The 7865-nt window shown below is 40.6% G+C and overlaps 1 non-coding gene across 1 annotated transcript; it reads right to left on the bottom strand.

Annotated features, from left to right (window-relative positions):
- Positions 1–737: 737 nt before the first annotated feature.
- TRNAA-UGC lies at positions 738–809 on the bottom strand. The gene has a single exon. It is a non-coding gene; the product is annotated as a tRNA-Ala (tRNA).
- Positions 810–7865: the final 7056 nt, after the last annotated feature.

The raw sequence follows: 7865 nt of genomic DNA, 5'->3' as shown, positions 1-7865 counted from the left end.
CTGACCCCTCGGGTCCCTGCGCCAGCAACGCCCGCGGTCACCAGGCTTCCCGCGTGCGAGTGACAGGACGCTTGTGCAAAGGTTTCAGTCCACTCCCGGCCACTGAGGGCAGACGGCAGCTGTTCAGACTTTTCGCCCTGTACGTCTTTACGTGGCGGTTGAAACTCCAGGGCAAAGATAATTAAAAAACGCTTGATCTCGATGACTCGTCTTTCACTCCACGGATTATACAGAGGCTCTAAATTGCACAACTGGCCTGGAAGAGAGGACCTCGCTTCAAAGTGTGTGAAGTCTATGAGACAGGCCCGGCGTCATTATCTTCTGTCACTTTGCTGTGGCTGCGAAAGGGCTATTACATGTGAAAATACTTTGAAAATGAGGAATGTCATCAATACGTTTGTTGTGTTTTTATTCCTTAAGTGGGTCGTGCCCGTGGCACGGTGTTATTAAAAGAAAGAGGAGGTTATCAGTGAAATAAGTGAATCAAGTAGGGAAGGAAAGAGTTGTTGGAAAGGCTGGCTTTTTATTTGGGATTGATAAAAGGATGCTGTTAATACTGAAAGAAAACCTCATTATCACAGCACAAGTTTGCATGTAGTTCATTTACTACAGTAAGATGTCACTTGTCATTTACACTGATGTGTCGTGCCAATGACGTGTTCAGGTGTGAAGGTGCTGTGATATTGAAGGAATGAGTCTAAAAAACAGCTTTGTACCGTTGAGGGAAGAAAAAGCTATGGAGATGCCAGGGATCGAACCTGGGGCCTTGTACATGCAAAGCACACGCTCTACCGCTGAGCTACATCCCCAGCTCTGAGGAGGACCTGACAGGGAGATGAATTGGTATAGTTGTTGCTTTTAGAAAGCTGGACAGTTGATCTCTATCTAGGGGATTAAATGGGTCCCTGGTCCTTCTATAGGGGAAGGGAAAATAACTTTCTCCTCTCCTCCTCTGGGTTCTATGCCTGAGGACTTGGAAATTAGACCAACAAAAGGTGGACTAACGAGAGAAAAACAGAGTTGATTAATTCCCTCCCACACTCCCTCCCACCCCCCTACCTGCACCCTCCCATGCAGGAGGAAGAACCCCAGTGATGAGTAAGTAACTCAAAGGGGTGGTTAGAACTCAAGAGCAATCAATCAGGAGAGAAGCGACAGGACAAGGGAAGAGGAGATTAGTTTTACAGGTATAAACTGGGGAAAGTTTATACCAGAGAAACCAGTGGAAGATAAGGGCTTTCTAGAAAGGTTTGAGGATGGGGCACGTGGGTGGCTCAGTCAGCTAAGCATCTGACTTTGGCTCAGGTCATGGTCTCAGAGTTCATGGGTTTGAGCCCCACATCAGGCTCCACACAATGTGGATCCTGCTTGGGATTCTTTCTCTGCCCCTCCCCCATTTAATCTCACTCTCTGTCTCTCTCTCTCTCTCAAAATAAATATTTAAAGCTAAAAAAAAAGGATCGGATGTATAATCTTCTTAGTGCAGTGTTGTATCCAGTGACAGGGTTAGAATTCCCTTCCTGGTCCTGTGTGGGCTGGGGGCATCACAACAGTCATTTAGGCAAACAGGGGAGGCCAGGGACTTCATCCTTCCTCTGCTTTTCCTCTGTTGCCCTCATCCCAAAATAATCCTTGCGCCAGAGTGCCTGTTTTAGGGTGGTATATTCTGAACCCCTTTCATGTCCTTCCTTCCTGGGGTAAAGGTCGGAATAGGGGCTCTTGTTGCAGAGAAGGAAAAAAATAAAGAAGGGGTTTACTTGTTGCCATAACAATCCTTCCCTCAGGACGGGGAAAGGGCATTCTGGCTCTAACAGTCCATCGCAGTGGCCAGAAGACACAGCCTTGCTCTCGGTGCAGTATGTTCTAGGAGACAGAAGTCCAAAATGTGGAGAACTACCAGCACTTGATTTTCACTGGCTATGATGATAAAGACGCAATAGCTGTTTGATAAAGAACGTTTCCACAACGAAAGCACGAAAAGAAATACCAGAGGTGAACGAAAGAGCTATTTGTTGGCTTCATCTCCTTGTACCACAACCCATAACGCTGAATGCAGCATATCCCTTGATAGGATTATTAGCATAGAGCTCTCTAAATATTTGATGAGCTCATTGGAGCCTTACAGAAAATCTAATTTCCGGGTTATCACTAACAGCATATACTGGCTCTCACACTGGTTCCCTTCGCTAAGATGCAAACTTTAAAGCACACCCTTGCTCTCTCTTAGCAAATTTGGACATTCTTGGCCAAGAGAAGATCAGATGCTAAGAACAATAAACACATTTACGAGCCCACCCGATGGTGTAGGATACACTTACCTATGTCAGTGAAACTAAAGGAGGCAAGGTCCAAACAATTACCAAGAGAAACAACAAACAAACAAAAAACACCTCCTTCCTCTTTAGCTCTGCTCCCACTACAATGATAGCTTTAGAAAACCTTTATCCTGATTTTGTTTTCTATAATTCTAGACCTTTAATTTTCAACGTATATGCTGATATTCCTTTTGAAAACTGGAAAGTATAGAATAATTAAGTATGGATTAAAGTCCAAGATATTGATTAAAGTCCAAATCTCTTGAACAAGCAGTGAATTCCATTATCATTTAATCTCTAAATCTCTTACCTTAACAATGTTGGCTCTTTTACCATCAGTGAAAACACGGCTAGTAAAAACAGATGTGACTGAGGTATAAACTGCCTACCTCTATGCCAGAACTCAGTCCTACCATGTACTTGACTGTGAGATACTCTATACTAGAGACTCAGAGAACAGAGCAGTGCCTCAAACTTTTATCGCATGACTGTGTCCAGGAGAAGGCATACAGATACAGAATAAACCTAAATGTAAATTTGCTTTAATCCTCCAGAATATTCATGTTCATTTGTCCTGAAAAGACAGGACAACTTTGAGTTTATTTATTAACGTACTCATGATCATGTGATCACGACCTGAGCCAAAATCAAGAGTTGGATGCTTAAGTGACTGAACCACTCACATGCCCCTATATCGGCTGGTATTCAACAGAACTATCTATATATAAACTATATATTTATAACTACACAGCCATATATATATATATATATATATGTATATATATATATATATATACACTAATATTAACTTTATTTATTGTTTTGAGAAAAAGAGAGAGATCGTGAGTGGAGGAGGGGCAGAGAGAGCAGGAGAGAGAATCCCAAGCAGGCCCTGAGCTACCAGCACGGAGCCCGATGTGGGGCTCAATATCACAAATCAGGAGATCATGGTCGGAGCTGAAATCAGGAGTCAGCCACTCAACCAATTGAGCCACCCCCGTGCCCCCTGAAAAGACCTTTGAGCTTGAAACAAAATGAGCAAAATCATCAGTGTTATAAAGGTTTGATAGCTTCTCCCAGTCCATCGATGTAAGATGCTTTCTGTAAAGTTATATCTCAAAGAGATTTATGCTAGTTTGGTTACCTATCTACTTAACTGTCCAGAATCCCTGTACATGAGAAATTCACCCTTGAAAAAATGGGTTTCACTGGATTTTTCTGCTGACACATGATGGTACCTTATCCCAAGTTAGACATTGAATTAAGTTGAGTGCTGTCCTTGCTATAACACACAAAAGACCATCAATGTAATATTTCCTCTTAAGAGCACAGAAGCAGGAGAGCGTACATTTGTACCTCCTCTCTCCCTCTCCCACTCATCTTCACACAAGTACTCAGACAACATTTGTGATATGAAAATTAGCTGTCAAGACTTCTCTTTCTAATCAGTGGGTTTGCAGTTTGAAAGGTGCAGAGGGCAGTAACAAGTTCACTCTTGTTTTTGTTAAATGCCCTTTTATGAAATAATATGGTTTTATAGTCAGTATGCACGGATAAAATTTGATTGTGGAAGTGTATAGAGTTATTGCAAATATAGTTGCAAAATATACTCAAACTTCCTCTATGATGAGGGCAGAGAAACTTGAGAAACAGAACACAGGAGGACACTACATAAGCAAGAACTTTTTTATTAGTTATTTTACTCTTTGAAATACCATCATTAAGCCGAATATCTTTTATCACCAAGAATATAATTAAAAGAATTATTGTTCTCTCTCTCCAAAGCTCACCATCTCACAGAAAGAAAAACATATATAGTAAAAAAAAATGCACGTACTGTGGTTCCACTGAATACCAGCTGATATAGGGGACACCTGGGTGGCTCAGTCAGTTAAGCATCCAACTCCTGATTTTGGCTCAGGTCGTGAGCTCATGATCCTGAGATTGAGCCCTAGATTTGGCTCCACACTGGGCCTGGACCCTGCTTAAGAGTCCCCCTCTGCCCCTCCCCCTTTTCCTCTCTCTCTTTCTTTCTCTCAAAAAAAAAAATGTAATAAAAAAATAAAAATGTATACCAGATGATATGGACAAATAACCCCAAAATAGCAGTGACTTTATCCTCCAGAAAAGGTTATTTTTTACGCATACACAATGTCTTAAAACATATATGAGATAAAGATAGGGTGAAAGTGGGAAGTCTCTGCCCCACCTTGTTCCTCAGGGACTCGTTTTGATAGTATCTTTAACTGCCTTTACAGTCCACCCCATCAGCAGAGGAAAGGGGAAACTGCAGAAACATCTAGGGCTTTTCATTGTTGTGATCTGGAAGAGTAAAGATCAATTTCAATCACAGCTCCTTGGCAAGAATACCTGGGTCACAGGAAGGAAAGGGAATATAAGTATTAGTTAACACCAGTAACATCCACCACACGGAGTGCTGGGATAATGCAATATGAAACCATTGACCTTTCTAGAAGTGTGTGAAAGGGTGTGTTGGGGAGCTCACTGTGGACATAAGAAAATGTTCAAGACTCCTAGCTGGTCAGTGAGCCAGTGCCACCTACTCCCTCCCTCAGCTGGTACCTGGCAACACTCTGACACCACCTCAAATAACGAACCCGCACAGGAGGTAAGTCTTGGTCCTAATCCCCAGAGTAACTTGTTACTTGACCTGGCCAAAGGGATTCTGCAGATGTGGTTAAATCTAGGATCTTGAGCCAGGGAGATTATCTTGGAGGACACGGGTCCAAAGTATTCACAAGGGGGGAAGAGGGTAAGATAAGGAATTCTGACAACAGAAGCAAGGGTGAAAGCGAGGTGATGGCTGGCTTTGAAGATGAAGGAAGGGGCCAGAAGCCAGGGAATGCACTTGCTTCTAGAAGCTGGAAAAAGCAAAGAAGTGGATTTTCCCTGAGAACTTCCAGAGGTAACTAACCCAGCTGACCCTGAATTTTAACAAAATTTTTAGTTTTTAGGTGTCTAAAATAACTAAGTACTTGCCTCTAGGCATCATTTTTGGTTGGCCATTCCACACATGTTTAGAAGACTTTCACCAAATCTTACCAGACCTTCAGGGCCCATCTCAAGCACCAACTTTTCCAGAAGCCCTTCTCAAAAGACTTGAACAAATCTTGGAAAAGAGTAATGGTATCTCTTCAGGGGGGTTGTAAATTATTTCCTTACACATTTTATATTTAATCTTCCTTCTTTTAATGAGACTTAAATAAAAATTTCTTAATTAATTTAACATATAAATCTTATTCTAGATAGACAGATAGACATTTTTTTTTTAAGTAGCTACTTCGCAAAATGGACTTGCTTTAGAATAATTGTTCCAGTTTTGAACTGGAAGGTTCAAAGGAGAGCTTTAACATTCTTTTCAAATTTCATATTTATTTCAGAGAATCAGAAAAAAAAAATTGCAAATATAAAATAGCAAAAAATGGCATCAAGACTATTGACTTCCACAAATATAAAATCACAAATGTATACTGTTTTAAGCCACAAAATTTGTGGCAATTCCTTACAGCAACAATAATAAATGACTACATCCTGCCTCCTTTATTGGAACCTTGTGCTACAGGTTCTCTATCAGTGTCTGGGGATGTGCTGTGACGGGCTCAGGGTGATGTGCAAAATGGAAAACCACACACCGAGGAGTCTCTCCTTGAGTCTACTCTCCCAATCACGCAGTCTGGCCTCTTTTGGATCTGGTCTTCCGTTTCCGTCTGTCATGCAGTAAATTGTGCCCCCCAATGTTCAGAACTTGAAGTCCTAAACTCCAGGACCTCAAGATTTGACTTTATTTGGAAACAGGATCATTGTATACATCATTGGGTAAGATGAGGTCACCCTGGAGTCAGGTGGGCCCTAATCCAATATGGCTAGTGTCCTTATAAAAGGGAAATCTGGACACAGGCACACACATAAGGCCTCGATGTGAACCTGAAAGCATCGAGGTACAGTGATGAGTCTACAAGTCAAGGATTGCAGGCAAGCCACCAGAAGCCAGGAGAGAGTCGTGGCAGATGCTGTCTTAAAAACCTTAGAAGGAATCAACCCTGATGCCACCTTGATCTTGGATTTCTAGTCTCCAGAACGGCCAGAAAATAAACTAGTGTTTAAACCGCCTTGTTTGTGGTACTTTGTTTTGGCAGCCCTTGAGAATCAAATTGCCCTCCACCATGACTCAGCCTTCTCTCCCCAGCAATTTCTCATAATTCTTGGGTCAGCTTTCAGAACCCATTAACTCGGCTTCCTTTTGCAGCCTCCCCAGGGTTGCGTTAATGGGGAGTCACCCTCAGATTGCATTTTCTTCTCATCTCAGCAGAAACTGCCTGTTTATATTTTTAGCACGTACAACTTCTCAGAGAGTAAATATACATTCACTTACTAGTTTTTAGCATGTAACACAAAGTTCTTTTTAGAATTGATTTCACTTATTATCAATCACATTTTCCTCTTATACCCTTTTGCCGTTGTTAATAATTCATCCCAGTATTAGAAATAGGTATGTCTTATCTGACTTGTTCTCCCTTATTATTATTATTATTTTTAAATTTTTATTAATCACTGTAAAGTCAGCTAATTCTGTCTCTGGTGTCAGTCAGTGCGAGGATGTCCCTGAAAGTTACATTGGTTTCTGTTTCACTGTGTCCCTGTTGTAATAGACAATTGCATGAGAATATCAGCATAGAACTCTACTAAAATCTTTCTTCCCCAGGTATTTCTAGTCTTAACAAGGACATTGGCAAAAAGATCATAATATGACAAGAACTCAAAAGGATTCAAGTGCGGCAAAGAATACTTTTCACATAGGCAAATTGGATGCCATAGAAATAATTTGTGTTCGTATTATGTTATGAATGAAAAAATGTTATGACAAAGCAAAATAAACAAAGGAATCGAAATAAATTCATCCCAGACAGTTTCTTTTAGCGGTAGCCATTTTATCATTGCGAATTGCATGAACTCACTTCAGTTGGAATTAACACTGTCAAAATCAAATTAATTTTCCATCGCTTGTTTGCAGTAAAGAACTCTTACAACCATAAATTTGCTTGCAGTATGCAATCTATGATGGCCCATGATGTTTGGTGATTAGGTGTTCTAAATAAACGAATTATTTGTCTCTAGTCAACATTTGTAGCTTATTTTGTCACATTTTGTAGACTTTCATCCAAATCTTACAATTTCTTTAGGGTCCATATTAACCACCATTTCCTCCATAACGGGACTAACAGATGTTAAAAATAGTAAGCGTATCTGTTTACATAGTTTAAAACATTATTTTATTTATTTTGAAGCATGTTTTATTTTTTACCTTTTTTTGTTCTGAAGTATTATGTATTGTTTGAATGCAAAATCTTTGAATACACAGATCAGGGCTTCCATTTTGTTTCTTTCTTACAATGCCTGCATAGGAGGAGGCACAGGGTGGTACATAAACGTAAATGTCCTAATTAAGTTACCAGGTCAATCTGATCTTGCGTATACGTTTAAAAATTCTACTTTACAAAATGGAACGGCTTTAGAAAAGTCGTTTTGTTT

This window comes from Lynx canadensis, chromosome D3, assembly GCF_007474595.2.
Source record: "Lynx canadensis isolate LIC74 chromosome D3, mLynCan4.pri.v2, whole genome shotgun sequence".
Taxonomy (NCBI): Eukaryota; Metazoa; Chordata; class Mammalia; order Carnivora; family Felidae; genus Lynx; species Lynx canadensis.
The sequence above is the reverse complement of the archived record's forward strand: the minus strand, read 5'-3'. Positions and strand labels throughout refer to the sequence as shown.